A 17,892-nucleotide genomic window follows, 5' to 3' on the forward strand; every position below is an offset into this window, starting at 1 on the left:
TTTTAAAAATATGCCTTAACTGTCAAGATTCTTTGCAATATTGAAAATGTATGTTATTTGTTACTTTTCTGATATTCTTGGGGTTTATAATATTGTATATTAGTGCTTGAATAACATGAAATTGCATTACATTTGCTCAACACAATTAATAATGAAACTTACCTGAAAGACCAAACTGAGTCACACACACACACACACACACACACACACACACACACACACACACACACACACACACACACCTTCTAAACCACTCATCCTGATGTTTTGTGGGGGGTGAGCTGGAACTTATCCCAGCAGTTTGTTCACGAGCAAAATATGTACGCATTTGAGACGAGTAAATTAAATGAAAACTTTCTTCATTGCATTACTGTTAATATTTAAGGTCATATAACATTACTCAAGAGTCTAATGACAAATTAACAAATAATGCTAGGAGCAAATAAACTTTGGCTGGGTGATGTGGGCCTACATTTAACACAAATATAATTAATTTAGCCCTAGATTTAGCCTAATTTTGGCTGTACTCATCTGTGAAAGTAACTGACATGACAAATGTTACATCTAAGTAATTTTGGATAGTTAGAATCTTGCCTTGGCTTATTTCATATAATGTTGCTTATAAAGCCTACTCTATGTTCTTTGGCTGCTGAAGGGACACATGCCGTGGAAACAGGTTTACTGGGAAATAATAAATGTGTACAATTCATGTTGTGCTTTATTGTCATTCCTCCAAATAACTTGTATAAATTGCAATGAAATGTTGTACTTCAGGTGCAATGGTGCAACACAACAGGACTATATTACATAGAACTACACAGAGTGCAGATACACAACAGTGTAAGTGCAGAATATGCAATAAAGAATGCGCCACACAGTAAATACAGAAAAATATATATACATGACAACAACAATATATACAAATGGTCATAATATATATACAGTGGGGTCTAAAGGTCAGACACTATTACTGAGAAAGCTTTTATTTGCATTCCTTTACAATCCAATATGAGTTTTTTAATTACAAATAATATTGTCAACATAATAATTTGTGTGAAAATGATTTTTTTTTTCGATTTGCTATGTCCACTTTTTGATTGCACTCAGTGGACTCCACAAATTTAGTATCATAAGCTTATCCACTCAATCAACATCAGTGGGACAGCGTTTCTCTGGTGAATGGTTTATTCATGATGATGATGACTGACCCTCTCACTTTGTATAACTGGGGGACCAGAGGGCTGGCCAAGCGTCAAACTATGGTAACGCTGGACAACTTTGGCCTTCCCTTGGCTATGACCCAGCTTGGGGCCCAAATGAGAAGGGTTTGTGGTGGGCTGAGAGCCCAAAAAGACAAAAACGACATACAAATATGGACAGAAGTGAGATTTCAATTTTAAGATTTAAGATCTTTAAGATAAGATAAATTCAAGATTTAGTGTATTATAACACTACAGTGTATTTTGTGACAAAAATATTTAAAACAAAAAAAATCTGAATTTAATGGGATAAAGGAATAATATAAAAATGGGTTTGTTCTTGTTGACTAAGAGGATGAGGCTTTGGATAAACAAACTTAACATCCTGGGTCAACTGAGTCTAGGCTGCACTGGTAGGCAACACTGGAAAAAAAGTGCTTTAAATTTATTTGATTCTAATATGCAATTGTATGCAAAAGTTTGGGCACCTCTAGTAAAATTACATTTTTGTGCTTTATTTTACTTTATTTGCTGAATTTGAGATATTGGTAGGAAAAAGCTAAATGTGGCCTCTCTCTCTCTCTCTCTCTCTCTATATATATATATATATATATTCACATGTAAAAAATATATTTCATATAATATCAAGAAAAGCTATCCAGCCAGTTATACTCTACTGTATTGGCTGGGATTTTGTTCTTGACCTTTCTGACCTTGCACACCTGAGCACTGTTGATGTCCTAATCTCCTGCACTGTTCAGAAAGGCTCAGCGCCCCAGTATCAATAGACCAAATAATCTGAAAATATTTGCTTTAGGGATTAGGAAGCAAGGCTTTTAAGGTTCCTCTGAGAGCGAGGAGTGGCTCACTCACGCTCACTCGTCCATCCACACAGCCAGCTCAAGTTGCACTCCTCTCCCTGGTAACGTCAGCTAGAGCCTCATCAACATGGACCTCATGCTGTTAACACTGACCTTATGTGCTCTGGCTCCTTCAAAGCTGCACAGTCTGAGTGACAGCTTGATTGTGGACCATTTTAAAAGGAATAGTTTAGCAGAAACAACACCTTTTCCCTTTTACCTCAAATGGAATCAAATTGCCATGATAGGTTTATCGAACTGTCAAGATATGTTTGGTGCTAAGGCTAATGTAATTAACACGTAGATGGAAGCTTATACTCCACCATGTTACTCCGCATGGTGTTAACTTCATGCCTAAATTATGCCTACCTTCAAATTGGGTTAAGTGATATCTAATAGACTTGCTTATGTGGTTTCTGATGCTGTTATTTGTAAACATGGCTAAACTTACAGGCAAATTTCAGGCTTCAAAATGACTGCTACTGTTTATAGCTAGATGCAACAAACTTTAGTCCAGTTTTATATACAACAGTATATCATGCAAAATCACAAATCACATAAGTAAGTTAATTTGAGATTAATTTAAGGGGGGAATCCATTGATTTTTCAAAATATCTACGTAATTAAATGAAATAAAGAATGGATCACAGTGGTGATAAAAGGAACCAGACGTCTGACGAATTTAATGCCTCTAAAACCTGAAATGCTTATGAATATTCTATCAGATGCTTGACATTGAGTTAGAGGATTTTGAGGATTTTGAGACAACTTTGGCCTCAAAAGCATTTTAAAGCACAAATAAAAGACACGTGTATGTTGTGTTGCAGACGTGGTGTTGCAGACATCACGTTTCATCCAAAGTATTTCAGACCAAACCACTCTGAATGACTTTACGTTTCAATTCATTTACAACACTATGTTCCCCTGTCTAAGGTCATTGTGTTCTGATTACAAATCTGAGATACATGACCAACGACACATACTGTATGATCTACTTTCCTGGATGCCATCTCACCTTTTACCTCCAGTAGATCACTGCACAGCCACCCAGCACCAAATGCAGCTTCTGTAGCCACATGCCCCTCTTAAACCACATTTCTCCTTCATCCCAGACTAGCACACAAACACATTTAGGACTAATTCGCCCTTCATTTCGACACAGATCAAAGGGGGAGCACATACAGATGCTTATCACTGTTTTCTGTGAATTTGAAAAAAGTTAATGTGCTATTGCAAGCATGCATGGAACTCAGTAATGCAAGGCACAGCTAAACAAAGAACCTCTGCTGATTATAACTGATCTTTTATTGATTATTTTTTTTGAAAACCTTTCACTTAATGCAGGTTTTGGTTATGATGACGCCTACACAACTAAGTGAGGTAGTTTCAGTATCAGTACAGTGTTTTGGCTGATTGTCCATAGTCTCCTGCCTCGCTACTGATAGAGTCCTCTGGGGAGGAGTTGAGGGGTGTGTGTGTGTGTGTGTGTGTGTGTGTGTGTGTGTGTGTGTGTGTGTGTGTGTGTGTGTGTGCGCCCTCATCCTGGGGGGTAAACTCTTACACAGTGCTAACAGCTATCGGTCTGTGCCATCAGCAAAGCAATTCTGAGGAGTAGATAGGACAAAGCAACACACAAAACAAACACACAAATATGTACACTCTTATTTTTTTTCTCAGGACATGGGGTCATACATATGTTATACTATACTGATGTATACATAATATTGTATGCTCTCTCTTTCTCTCTCTCTCCCTCTGCATATATATATATATATGTGTGTGTGTGTGTGTGTGTGTGTGTGTGTGTGTGTTTGTATATGTGTGTATAATACTATATAATACTATATAATATCTTATCTTGCAAGTAAAATAAGTAAAAAGGTATACTGTGACATAAGTATTACAAATATCTAAGTATCTTTGTGTAATAGCATGTACCTTATGTATTTTATATAATAATAATAATAATAGTAATATAGTAATATATGCTAAACTGAACCCTAATCTTAACCTCAGGAACCATAAAGAAGTGCTCTTTCTGAATTTTTTTTTAAATGCGCATTGCAAAGTCAGGGATAATTTTGTGGTCTTTTTTTCTGGTTTGTAAGCTTTGTCTCACTCGGATTTTCTTACTAAATCAGGACATTTTTTGTCTTGAAAATGTCCAAAAACAAGCCTACACACATGCTGTGGAGGCTAAACCTGGGTGGTGCTGTGTCAGAGGGCGAATCTATTCTATATTGGTCGCCTGAGTTGAGCTTTTTTGCTAGACAGCCCAACGAGTGCAGATGGAATTTGAGATTGTAGTCCAGATTTGATCTTTCTGCCTTCTCTGGGTGATGCTAATCAGTTAGTAGTGCAGAGTACATCCAACTATTCATTAAAAATGTTATCGGCTGGCAGCAGCATTCATGCTGTTTTTCAGAGGCAGTCACCACGACGAGATCACTGAGCAGCGTCTCGGCCCTTTTAACTTCCTCACTTTTCTTCTCTTTCTCTTTTCACACGAGAGGGGCGAGTTCAGTAGAGCTGCTCACACAAAAGAGGCATGAGACGTCCTGATGTCATCCTGGAGGAAAAACCCGTCAGACTCGGCCGAGCTCATGCAACACTAACGAGGTCACGGAGGAGTCACTTAAGGGGGTGAAAAAGAAACTTGGCTCAGTTTGTGTGACCGACTGGTCAAGTTTGCTATGTATCAGTAAGAGATCTACTGTAATTGTATGTGAACAGAGTGCACTTCCTTCTCAATAACCAGTTTTCACACCGGCGTGTTTTGATAGTGACTCTCTACCCGTCTGTGCAGTGACGACTGTGTAACATATTCATAGACATGTGGGCTTCATCCATGAACCTTGGACAGAATTACAGTACAACTCAGCCCACATTGGGATGGAGTAGGTGAGGATTTTAGGTTTTTACATATAAATAGACATGTTTATGAACAAATGTAGGCATGTGTTCATTATAAATTCAGAGAAGCTTTTAATTTCTTTCTTTTTCTACTGGCAATTCTGTCCTGGTGGGTTAGAAGAACCATTATGTCCATATGTACACTATTTCTTTGTACACAGTACACTCTTTCTATAGTAAAGAAAATGGTTCTATATAGAACCATGAACATTCAACAAACCCTTTGCATGATTAAAGGGTCCTTTAAATCACAAAAGCGTTCCTCAGATGGATGCAGTATGTGTTCAGAACCTTTCTATACAGAATCTTTTTGAAAAGGGGTTCTTCTATTGCTACTGTGTCAAGCTTGTAATAATAGAAGAATCCTTTCCGGTGCAAAATAGATCCCTTTCCAAAAGGTTTTATAGAACCATATTCTAAACGTTCTCCATCAATCTGAAGACCACTTTCATTTTCTTTACTGAAGAACCCTTGAAGAGCCACCATTTTTAAGTGTGTACAGTCAAAACGGCCATTAAATATAAGTAGAAGTTTCATTACCAGTCTACAAAAATGATTAAAAGCTACAAAGAAAATGCATCTCCTAACAACCAGACCTGCTAGACCACCAACACTGTTCTCAGCAGATAAACAGCACTTAAAGCTTTCATCTTTGAGAGAGAGGAGAAAATCAAGCTGCTTCAGATCTGAAAACATCCATAGGTGTTTCTGTCCATCCTTCCTCTGTGAGAAGACGACTCAGAGCTATGGGTCTGAAAGGATGTGTAGCTGTGAAGAAGCCTCGCTGAGAAAATCAAACACATCAAACAAAGAAGCTGAACAATGGGCTGACCACCCCAGAGTCCACATTTCAACATCACTGAGTTTGTTTTGATTATTTGGATGGTGACAAGCAGAAAATGCAGCCAACATCTAAGTGCTATATAATTTCACCTGTTATGAATATCACTGTGTACGTGAATAGTACTGAATACAGTACTGTGAAAATGTCTATGCACACTATTATGCACATCATATATCTTTGTCGTAAGTGTGTTTTTGTATGTATACTGACACAATGTCATTGCGGGAGATCTCAGAAAACATAGTGACAGTACAAGGAAACAAGAATTTATTATTATGAAAAAGTAGATGATGTCTTGAGAGCTAGTTTGAAGAGCAAAGTACACGTCAAGATTTCTCCTGGAAGCCTCCAGCCATTGTATACATGTACTGTAATGTTGGGCTTCCTCGAAGAGAGGTTTGGAAAATGTTAAAGAAACACACATAATGACATGCATAGAATTCTACTTCTTGTATTAATATTGTGTTTATTGTAATATTTGTCCTTATTTGAGCAAATAAACATACTCTAAGAAATAAAGGTCCTTAACTTTCACTGTTCAAAGGTACATCTCAGAACCTTTAGTCAGGGATCATAATTGTACCATAATCCATTGAAGTTATATTTTCTAAGTTGTATTGACTCCACACACCCCGTCTCGTCTCCAGGCTTTTTATTTTATTGTTGTGTTTTAAAACATTTGGTAAAACATTTGGTAATAAGCTGCACTTATTTTATTGTACTGCACTCTGTATTGTAGTTTATTGCATTGTATTGTATCTTATTGTTATTGTATTGCATTGAATGGCACAGAGTTTTGCGTTCAACTCTGTTTCTTTTTCTCTTGGTGTCTGCAGTGACATTTTGTTTCTAGCAGTATCTGAGCTCAGGACTGTCTTTTCTCTAAGCTATTGGTAACAAAGATAGCAAAGATACTTTCTCTAGATTGACAAAGCACTTCTTGTAAGTCGCTCTGGATAAGAGCGTCTGCTAAATGCTGTAAATGTAAAATGTAAAATTATGTACTTTTCATCTGGAAAAAAACTTATTTTAGGAACACAATTAGAACTTAAAACCACTGTTGTACCTTTGAGGGAACATTTACATTGTTTTGTACCTTGATGAACGAAAAATGCACCTGCACAGAATCTTTATTTCTAACAGTGCACACACACAAACACTGCATTTGCAACAATATGATATTGATTATGCCCCTTTATGTCTAGTTAGTATAAGTTGTGTAACTGTATATCTAGTTTACAAATACCGTAACTCTGAAAATAAAGCAAATCTGAATAGACTTTTTTAAGTTTGTTTTTTAAGCTGAGTTTGGCGCTTCCCTGAATTACACCATGAGAGGAAATTAGGTGGATATCTTGGATGTTAAAAAGAAAGAAGAGGGTGATTTCAGCTCATGAGAGCAGAGCAACAGAAGGAAACATACAGAGGATAAGGTCTACTGAGCCACTGGAACACTGTTTAAACTGTTTAAAAGGTGATGCAAATACGTGGCTCCAATATTATTAGTATGGCGTCGGGATGTTTGCAGTAGTATATCAGCAGACAGGCCCGGGTGTGTAACTGTAGAAAACTATTACCTAAACGGTGTTCAGTGATGGCGAGACATTTTCATTTGAGATAATTATGAGCAGAACAGCTCTCAAGCCTCAGTCATTAATGCTGTTGGAGTGTGTACGTGTGTGTTGAGTTGGTGTAGACATATGGAGAAGTCATGCGTTGAGCTGGAACACCATACCATTTAGTCACGCCAGGCTTATCCACCATGCATACAGACACATGTGCAAAGCCTTTTTGCTTCCTAAAGAACACCTTATACATTTACAAACATACCAAGTTCACTCGTAACTGATTTCATCTCACTTTCTTTTTGCTGAAAAATCTTTGTATAGAAAGTTTCAGTGTGCTCTGGCTTCCTGAATGAACTCATTTTTTAACTTGTATAGCTTTTCAGGTTGTGAACTACATAATTTGTAAATATAATTAACCCGGAATAAAAGGTCACAACCATGTGTTACTAATATCTAATAAAGTTCTCGCCTTTTTATTCATTAGGGCAACACCAGCAAGTTATAAGGCTCATAAAACAGCCAATATTAATGTTATTATAGGTATGCACAATGATATTGGAACCTATTCACTATTAGCAGATATTTGCTAATAAATGTCACCGTCGGACAGATGTTTCAAAATGGTATTTGGTCATTTATTTATCCTTTTGTAGAGCAGAATGTTTAGGTGGTGCTGGGCGTCTATGCTAAAATAAGCTAACCTAAGTAGATTTATTCTCAGGTTTTACATTTATGAATGTTTATCCATTAGTATTGGCATATACCATTGTTTATGCCAATACAGGTTGTTTTGGCAGATACAGTCATTTGAACACCGCTGGTTTAACATACAAAATGTACAATATAAAAATGTACAATATAAAAATGTGCCATGACTTTTGCACAGGCCACATTTTTTTTTTCCTAATGTATTAAATTTGGCAAATAAACAGTAGCTGTACATTCTAAGTAGAGCAGAAATGTGTTTTCTCTAGAGGAAATGCGCTTATTATCACATTTCAATTTGATTAGTGCATAAACTTTTGCATAAAAGTGTATTTACATTAAAAAATCTGATCTCGGCATCAGTCCAGAATTCACATATCAGTACATCTCTAATCACTGTACTTAATTAAGGACTCTGATAAAGCACTGCTGATGTCTCTGAACCACCTTCAGGAAAGTAATGCTGTTTTACACAACAACCAAAGCATCCTTTCCAGCCCACAGGCATCTTATGTCTGAGAATTTTAGATAATGTAAACTTTCATGTTCTTTGCCTTTAAGGCTTATTTTGAGTTTTAAGGTCAATTAACAGCAGATCATTTTGTATGTTTATCATTTAAGACTTTAAAGGATTTTTTTATAAGCAATTTGACTGACATCATATTTAACAGGTGGCAACTGACAGTCTTATCAGTTGGTAAAATACTTTTTATCTAAAACCGGTAGTGTAGATTTCATTTCAGTTTGACCCATCATGCGTTTGACAATCAAAAGAGTACTAATATTAGACTTCCTTGTCTTTGTTATAGTTTGTACATACAGATCTCTGATCTGTCTGATGAAGTTAAGCCTGGCTTTACAAGGTACAAATGTGTCCAACTTTAGTTTCTTGAAACCTACATGAAACTAATTTGTACTTGAATTGCAGAATAAAGACAAAAAGTCTCCTGCATCACAACTCAAACTCAAACTCAGTCAAAACACCTGTAATGCATTACGTGATCACACTGAGTGACATAGACTGTATGGACAAATGTATTAGGACACACCTCGTATTCGCTGAATTCAGGTTTTTTTATTCAGTCCCTTTGCCAAAATTAGTACAAAAACTTTGCACAGAGAGCTTCACATCATAGGTTTTAATGGCTGAGCTGCTGCATGCAAGCATCGGATGGAGTGGTGTAACGTGCCACCACTTGAGCAGTAGAAACATATTCTGTACAGTGGTGAATCGCGCTTCTCTATCTGGCAGTCTGATGGACGAATCTGGGTTTGTTGAATGCCAGGAGAACATTACCTGCTTGGACTGCACCTCACTTTTAAACATCCTTCAGCCCTGATTAGAAAAGTGGAGCTGCTCAGTCTGATACAGTAAAGCAACTTGAAAGATATTGATTGTATACAGACTGCATTTCCCATGTGTCTCTGCATAGGAATGTAAAGACATGACAGAGAATTTGCATTTAAACCAAAGACCCTCTCTGTTTAAGCCAAATGTGTTTAAAAACAATGAAATAAAAGATTTGTTAGGGTCAAGTTTAATTTAACAACCCAAAATCTTCAAAACAGCACAATGTAAGATGTGTACCAAGAGTTGCATGAGGACAGTTCATTCCCATTTCTTGGATTTTTTGTCCAGGTTAAAGTCCACAACTAATAATATGCATGCAGTGATGTAGCAAAAACAGCCACAATTCATCATTTCATGACTATTTTCTAACCTCTATGCAACACTTAGAAACAGGCTGATTTTGTTACTGTGTCTTTAAGACTGATATAGATAAATGATTATGAATGGCTGTCCAGTACTAGCAGTCCGAACAGTGCCAATGGGCAGGGTGAAACTGCTGTGAAACTGTTGTATACTTAATAGTTGGATTTATATGACTGTGTTGGTTTTTGTGACATCATAAAAACACTATATCTAAAATCTTTGCAGCATAGTTAACACATACAGACTATATGTTCTGGAGAGTGAACAGTACATTTTAAAGTTATAGTTTTACATGTTATCAAACTCTATTTCTTTTTTTAAAGTGACCTTTAACAAAAGGATTCTTTGGTTTTTAGTGCCTGGACAGGGACATTAGGTTGCCTAGTCTGTGTGTTGTCTTTCTTTACCCATCAGCTTGAACAAAAGAGGAACAACACACCTAAAATGGCTTTGAAGACCGGACAATGTGACTGAGAGGAATAGATGAGCTGCCACGGTTGACAGATCTTTTACCTATCTGGCCTAGCTCGACCTTTCTTGCTCACTTACACACACACACCCACACACACACACACACACACACACACACACACACACACACACACACACACACACACACACACACAAACACATGACTCAGTCTTTGACTGAAAGCAACTAACAATGTAATTTAACCTTATGCAGGTCACTAGAGTGAAGGTAGCCACCATTTCCCATGAAGATCCTCATCAGGATGAGTCAGGCCTGAACATATCAATATACTTGTGCATTGCATGTATTGCATTGACTCAAGAAGCCTATATACATATGTGATACATGATTTTATGATTTTTAAAAAATTGTTCAGCCAACAATCACATTTACACATTTTCACCCCCTTACTCCAAATGTAGTCAATTACCTGAGACATGTTGGATATCTGAAGTAAATATAAGTAATGGAAGCTTCTGTTTGTTGCTCTCTGAAACTGTAGCCTTTTAACATTGTGCCAACCCTCCCTGCAACATGTACCAACCATCCCCATGGGGGATAGACCAATTAGACTCATGCAAACTGCATTCCTCAATCATTACAGACTCACCTCAATATGTCTTGAGCTGTTATTTCAAATAGACCGTGTTATATGTTTTTGACACCACATGACTTAGGAAAATGGACAACAGTGGGAAGAACAGGGTTGGTTGGCACAGTGTTCATTTTTGGGTGAATAGGGGAACTCACAAAAATCTAACACAGAAATAATTGCTCTCTTGACCAGAATGTGTCCGCTTTGTCTAGAGCTCTGACTGTTACAGTCTCTTAAGCTTGGGATACACATGTTCTAGCCTGGCCAAATTGTTGTTCTCACAAACTTCTTTTATATTATCTACTGGACGTGTGCAAAATTGCACACTAGATAACACAACTAGATATATACAGAACTGTACTATATCACTGTTGCTGTATTTGGTTTGGTTTAAATCAAAAGCCCTGATTATTTCTGAATATTTCTGTAAAACTGTAACCTTTTAACGTTGTGCCAACCCTCCCTGTAACATGCACCAGCCATCCCCATGGGGTATACTGTGATGTGGTATGGGCATGATTGGCACAATGATGAAACATTGCGAATTTAACATTAAACATCATGAATTGAGTCATGGGCAGCACAGTGGTGCAGCGGGATTTGAATCCCTGGCCAGGTATACAGGATCCTTTCTGTGTAGAGTTTGCACACTCTCCCTGCATCTGTGTGGGTTTCCTCAACAGTCCAAAGACATGCAGTCTGGCCAGTTTGAGGTGCTAAATTGCCCCTGGCTGTGAATGTATGTGTGATTGTGTATGTCTGTGTGTCTGACCTGTGATAGACTGGCAACCTGTCCAGGGTAGTTTCCACTCTTCCCTATACACCCTAAAAATAACTCAGTTCAATCTAAAAAAATGCTTCATGTAACAACAAGTAAATTAAGTATTATTCAAATAAGTAAATACTTTGACCTAGCAATTCTTTCCATGAAAGCAATTTTTGACTCGAATAAAACTAGATCAATTGCTTGTAACCACATGAAGTAATTATTTTTTTTTGGTTGAACTGATGAGCCATTTTTTACAGTTCAAAGAATGCTAGGATTAGCACTAGCAGCCCCCGCAACCCAGGAGGACAAGTGGCTTAGATGATGAGTGATTGAATGAGTTTCGTCGTGCATGGACTATTTCCAGGAACTACTTTCTGCCATTGAAAGTGCACGCTGCTCAGCTTTCAATAGCTGCTCATATGGTCATTGTATGTATAATATGTCTGGATATGAGATGTAAGTGAAAACTGTGCCATTCAAATCCACCATCCCCTACAGATCAAATTCAGGCTTCAAAATAGCTACTTGTAGTATTTTATCAGCTATACAAGGCACTGTTGTCCATTTTTATGGATAACAATTTGTCATGCAATGTCAACAACCCCATAAGCTAATTAGCCTTGTAGCTCCAAAACTAAAGAAGTAAACCTCAGACACCAAACATGTTTTGGCTGATCAACTACATTTGTTGCTTATAGTGCAATATTATCGCGAGATGTGTGAGAAGTTGAAAGTGTCCTGTAAGGCTGCATGTGTCATCTACAGTACTGCCAGAGATAACACCCTTTATTTATTTAATATCAAGTCAAAACAGCTGATAAGTTCAAGCCATTCATTTTTCAGGAGATGTTTCTGAGAGGATTAAATTTTATACAATCCTCTTGTATCAGGAAGGAAATCAAAGGAAAATATTTTTTTCACAAATAAAAAAGCGATTAAAGAAATACAGATCAAGTAAAAAGGAGACTCCTAACAACCACGCAAGACCTCATAGACCACCAACATTGTCCCCATCAGATAAACAGCACTTAAAGCTTTCGTCTTTGACAGAGGAGAAAATCCAGCTGCTTCAGATCCGAAAACATCCACAGGTGTTTCTGTCCAACAACTCAGCGATGTGGGTCTGAAAGGACGTGTAGCTGTCAAGAAGCCTCACTGAGAATAGGAGACGGACATATCAAACAAAGAAGCTGAACAATGGACTGACCACCCCAGAGTCCAGACTTCAACATTACTGAAAATATTTGGGATGTCTTGGATTGTGAGAAGAAGAAAATGATAAACCAACTTCTTAGACTGAACTTTGGAGGTGTGGATTTATTTGAGCAACCAACAGCAAGGCCCAATCCCATTTCTTATGTTTACCCCTACCCCATCTTTTTGAGTGTCACCTTGCCCTTTGGAACTGAGGGTAACACTTTACTGTAGGGTACAGTTCATTAACAGGCAACTAGCGATGCCCTGCCAGTCAGCAGGGATAGCAGAGGAGGGTAAAGTCCAGCAACCTCTCTGCTGGACTTCTCCCTGCCCCTCGAGCGCAACAGAAATCAGGACCTAGGCGTTAACGTGCAAAACAGAGGGTTAGGGGCTGAGTGGTAGGGGAGAGGAGTGAAATGGGATTGGGCCCAAGTCTCCTGAAAATAATAGAAACTGTAACTTACTTCTTGAGGCTTCTGTGTAATTTTCTGTTAAATATATGTTTTCCTTTTTTTTTCCTCACTCTGAAAAATGAGTAGCTTGTACTTAATGGTCGTTTTGCCTAGAAATTCAATAAATGATAGTTGTCTCTAACTTCAGCACTCAGTACTGTAAGTTTATGTGAGTATGAGTGTATATATGTGTATGATAGGTGTTGTTGAAGGCTGTGAGGGTGGAGCAGACCTGTGTGCCCGTGGTTTCATGCTCCATCTGCAGTGTATCTGACGGCGCCTGCAGTCTGCTCCACTCTGGCTGGCACACTGAGTTTGTGCATCCTGGAGAAGGTGCTGTGTGTCACATTTAAGCATGTTTGACTAGGCTGAGATTAATGATGTACAAACTCCAAGGTGTGGAGAACAATAAAAAACACAACATGGCTGTATATGCTGTAAATACCCCATAATTATGCCATCAGTCTGGGACACATCATCTGTTTGGGATGTGTTATCAGTTTGTTCTGTCTCTGCTCATTAATCATTTGGGCTGTAAAATGACAGCTTTCTTTCAGACGGCCTCACACCAAACCTGTTCGCATCAAAACAGGGGATTAAGGAGAGCTGGGCTTTGATGTCTCTGTCTTTACGTCACTGTCTTTAGTTTTGACAAAGAACAGTATAAAGCTCAGTATCAGGTCCTGTAGAGTTGACTACAGTTCCTATTGAACTGAACCAAATCGAGCTCTGCGATAAGAGCACAAGGAAGAAGGTCAGGTCTGGAGATACATTTCAACCAGGTGGAATGAAAAAGTCAACAGTTTGATGTCTTTGCCTATGCAAATATAGGAAGTAAGGAGAAAATACATATCCACCTCAGAGTCATCTGTGCATGAGCTTGAGTGGAAGAGATAGGACTCAAGAACAAATCTGAGGGTGGACATGGTCAGTGTCACGAATCTGCTTAAATTTGAATAGTGACCTAGAAATAGTGAGAATCTTGAATATTTCTTCATTATTTTATTTGTCATGAGGACACGCACAGAGAGAGAGAGAGAGAGAGAGAGAGAGAGAGAGTATAATCAATAGAGAACGCTGAATACGCTGAATGTGTGGAACTGTATCAAGAAAAAGAGAAGTTATCCAAAAGAACTTTAAATTGTCTGTATTTATTGTGAAACCTACTTGTTGTGTCCTACTATTGCATTGGTTGTATCGTGGCCATGTTGTTGTATGTGGCAGGACTGCTACCGTAACTCTGTGGCTCCATTACAGTCCAACAACCCCTCTTCTGCTGCACCCTGTCAGAGAAAAGTTGGGGGCAGTCGTGGGCTGGAGGTTAGGGAACTGGCCCTGTGAGTGGAAGGTTGCTTGTTCAATCCCCAGTGCTGACAGTCCATGACTGAGGTGTCCTTGAGCAAGACACCTAATTGCTCCCAGGGCACAGTGGATAGGGCTGCCTGCTGCTCCGGGCAAGTGTGCTCACTGCCCCCTAGTGTGTGTGTTCACGAGTGTGTATGTGGTGTTTCACTTCATGGATGGGTTAAATGCGGAGGTGGAATTTCCCAGTTTGTGGGATTTAAAAAATTTCACTTAACTTAAAAGCTGCACTGGGGTGGTACCCCTCTTGTTACTGGTGTGGTACCCTGAAAGCTATATCTTAGTACCTTTAATTAGGGAACCTGATTCCAATGAAATGAAATGATATTTTCTGAGTTGTATTGACTCCACCTTCTTCACTCCAGACCTTCTTCACTCCAGACCTTTTAATTCATTGTTCTGTTTTAAAACATTAGGAAAAGTACAGTCGTGGGCTGGAGGTTAGGGAACTGGCCCTGTGACCGGAAGGTTGCCGGTTCGATCCCCAGCGCCCACAGTCCACGCCTGAGGTGTCCTTGAGAAAAACACCTAACCCCCAATTGCTCCCCGGGCGCCGTGGATAGGGCTGCCCACCGCTCTGGGCAAGTGTGCTCACTGCCCCCTAGTGTGTGTGTATTCACTAGTGTGTATGTGGTGTTTCACTTAAATGCAGAGGTGGAATTTCCCCATTTGTGGGATTAAAAAAGTATCACTTAAACTTAGATACGCAAATTTGTCCTGAAAGAATATATTTAAGGTTTACAGTTGGACCTTAAAACCACTGTTGTACCTTTAAAAGGTCCATTCACGTTGTTTGGTGATCGAACCATGATGGTGCTCAGTGCCTTTTTTCTGACTCTGCGCTGCAGAGATCCTGTGGACGCAGCGGCCGCTCCGTTTGCTCTGCGGCTCCATTGTGCTCTGCATCATTAGGGGCTGATTATTTGCCCGCTGTCTCGCTGTGTGAAGGCATGATGTGCGTCAGATAGAGCTGTTTGCTGTCGGATCAGGTTTCGCCTCCCATTACCTGCAGACTACCGGATTTGTCTCAGCAAACACAGTTAAGCTTTGAAAGACTGAAGAATAGCACTGAAGACTGACTTCCGGCTGAGAGGGCGAACAAACACGGTAACTGAGCCAAAGGTGCCCGCCAGCCGTTAATATTTCATGTATGTGTAATATAGACGTGTGAAATTTACATAATCTGATAAACCAGATTGCGCCTTGAATACTTTACTGAAAAATACACCGTAAAGATGTGTTGGCACTGTACACTTCAAACACTTGCTGAACCACTGAGCGAACTAAATTCATGAACAAGTTCATTTCAAGTCACGTCAACAAATATTTTAAAAAATAATTTACACTTTAGTTTAAATTATTCAATATGAATTAAATTATTAAAGTCTTTAATAATAATTTAAGCAAATTATTGATTATTAGTACAAAATGTTTAACTCTCGGATCAAAACTTAATATTTGCTGTTCACTTCATTGAAAAATTAGTCAAATTTTAGTTTGTTGAAAAAAAAACCCGCCACAGTCTAGAATTAACACGTGAAATACTTCTTCAAAAAAGTTTCAACATCAAAGTTTCGCAGTGTAATTTAAATTCTGCTTCAAAAAATGTTAAGTACAAAGTTTAGTTATTTCAATATCAAACGGGAAATTTAACAAAGCAACGTTTTGTGTTTTATTGTTATTTAAAATATATATTTTGGTGTTCAATATATGTAATATCTATATTTATTAGAGTTAAATTGTCTAAGCATTTCCATCAGCATCAGGATGCTATGGGTTCGAATCCCAGCGATGCCACAGCCATCCGTAACTGGGGGCGTAAGAGGAAAAATAGCTGGTGGGACAGTGTGATAGAAAAAAATCCTAAAAATGTCCTAAAAATGAGTAAAAATTGTGCCTAACTGAGATGCAGAGCTAAAAATAAATTTTAAAAAAGGTTAAGCTGTTGTACAAAAGGTCAGGTTTGTAGCAAGAACCCTTTTGGTACTATATGTAGAACCATATACAACACATTCTCCATCAGTCAACACTCTCAGAAAAAGAGGTACGACACTCTCACTGGGGCAGTACCCCTCTTGTCACTGTGGTGGTACCCTCAGGGTTACATCCCAGTACCTTTGGTCCGGGAACCTAATTGTACCAGAATCCACTGAAATGATATTTTCTAAGCTGTACTGACTCCACACTCCCCGTCTCACCTCCAGGCTTTTCATTTTAATGATCTGATTTAAAACATTTGCTTACGAAAAGGTACAAATATCTACTTTTCCACTAGGAAAAACTCATGTAAGGTGCACCTCTGGACCTTAAAACCACTGCTGTACATTTGAGGGTGCACTTACGTTGTTTGGACCTTGATGAATGAATCATGAACCTGCACGGCACCTTTATTTCTAACAGTGAAAAGAACCATTTCACCATGCAAAGAAACATTGAAGCATGCAGATGGTTCTTTGAGTGTTCATGACTCTATATAACATCATTGTCTTTACTAAAGAACCATCGAATAACCGTTTAAACCACTATTTTAAGCGTGATGGGGAACTTCTCCAAGCTGAGAAGTTTGAGGTGGGAGAGCTCGAGCCCTTATGCATTGAGTTAACTCAACAAACGTGCGTGGAAGCTGTTTTTGTAAATGTAACTCAGCTGAAGGACAGACATGCGACTCAGCTCACTGTAGTCAGGCCATTATATTTAGCGGGGCAGCCAAAGAGAACCAGAGATCCTTTTGAGGTTCTTTCAGACATTTTCCAGGTTTTATTGTTGACCCGCTGCTGCTAAAGAACAGTCCCAAGAGTGCGCGCGTGCTCGCTCACACGAAGTCCTCGTTTTCCTTTGGGAGAAACTTATAAATGCTTCTTCGGCTGAATCATTACTTTAAAAACAGAGCCTGAAACAAAAAACCTGAATGAAACGCGGCCTTTTCCAGGGAGGGTGGTAATAAAGAGCATATATAGACCATTTTCTGTCTCTGTGTGTTACTGAATAAATGGAGCTGTTCGTGTGCGTCTTGGAGCTGCGCGCTTATCAGGAGAACATCAGAAACGCAGCTCATCATCTCACCATCACATCCTCACGCACATCCGCACGAGCCGCGCGTCAACTCAGTGTGTGCTCAGGCCTCATTGCTGAGCCGCTCCAGCACAAAGCGCTCATTTCAGCTCAGAGCCGAGGCCTCGTCTGTTGCAGCCTCGCAAACGGTCCCCAAACGACGAACAGAAACCCTGATTATTAATCCCGCGC

Source organism: Pygocentrus nattereri, chromosome 4 (genome assembly GCF_015220715.1).
Source record: "Pygocentrus nattereri isolate fPygNat1 chromosome 4, fPygNat1.pri, whole genome shotgun sequence".
Classification (NCBI taxonomy): Eukaryota; Metazoa; Chordata; class Actinopteri; order Characiformes; family Serrasalmidae; genus Pygocentrus; species Pygocentrus nattereri.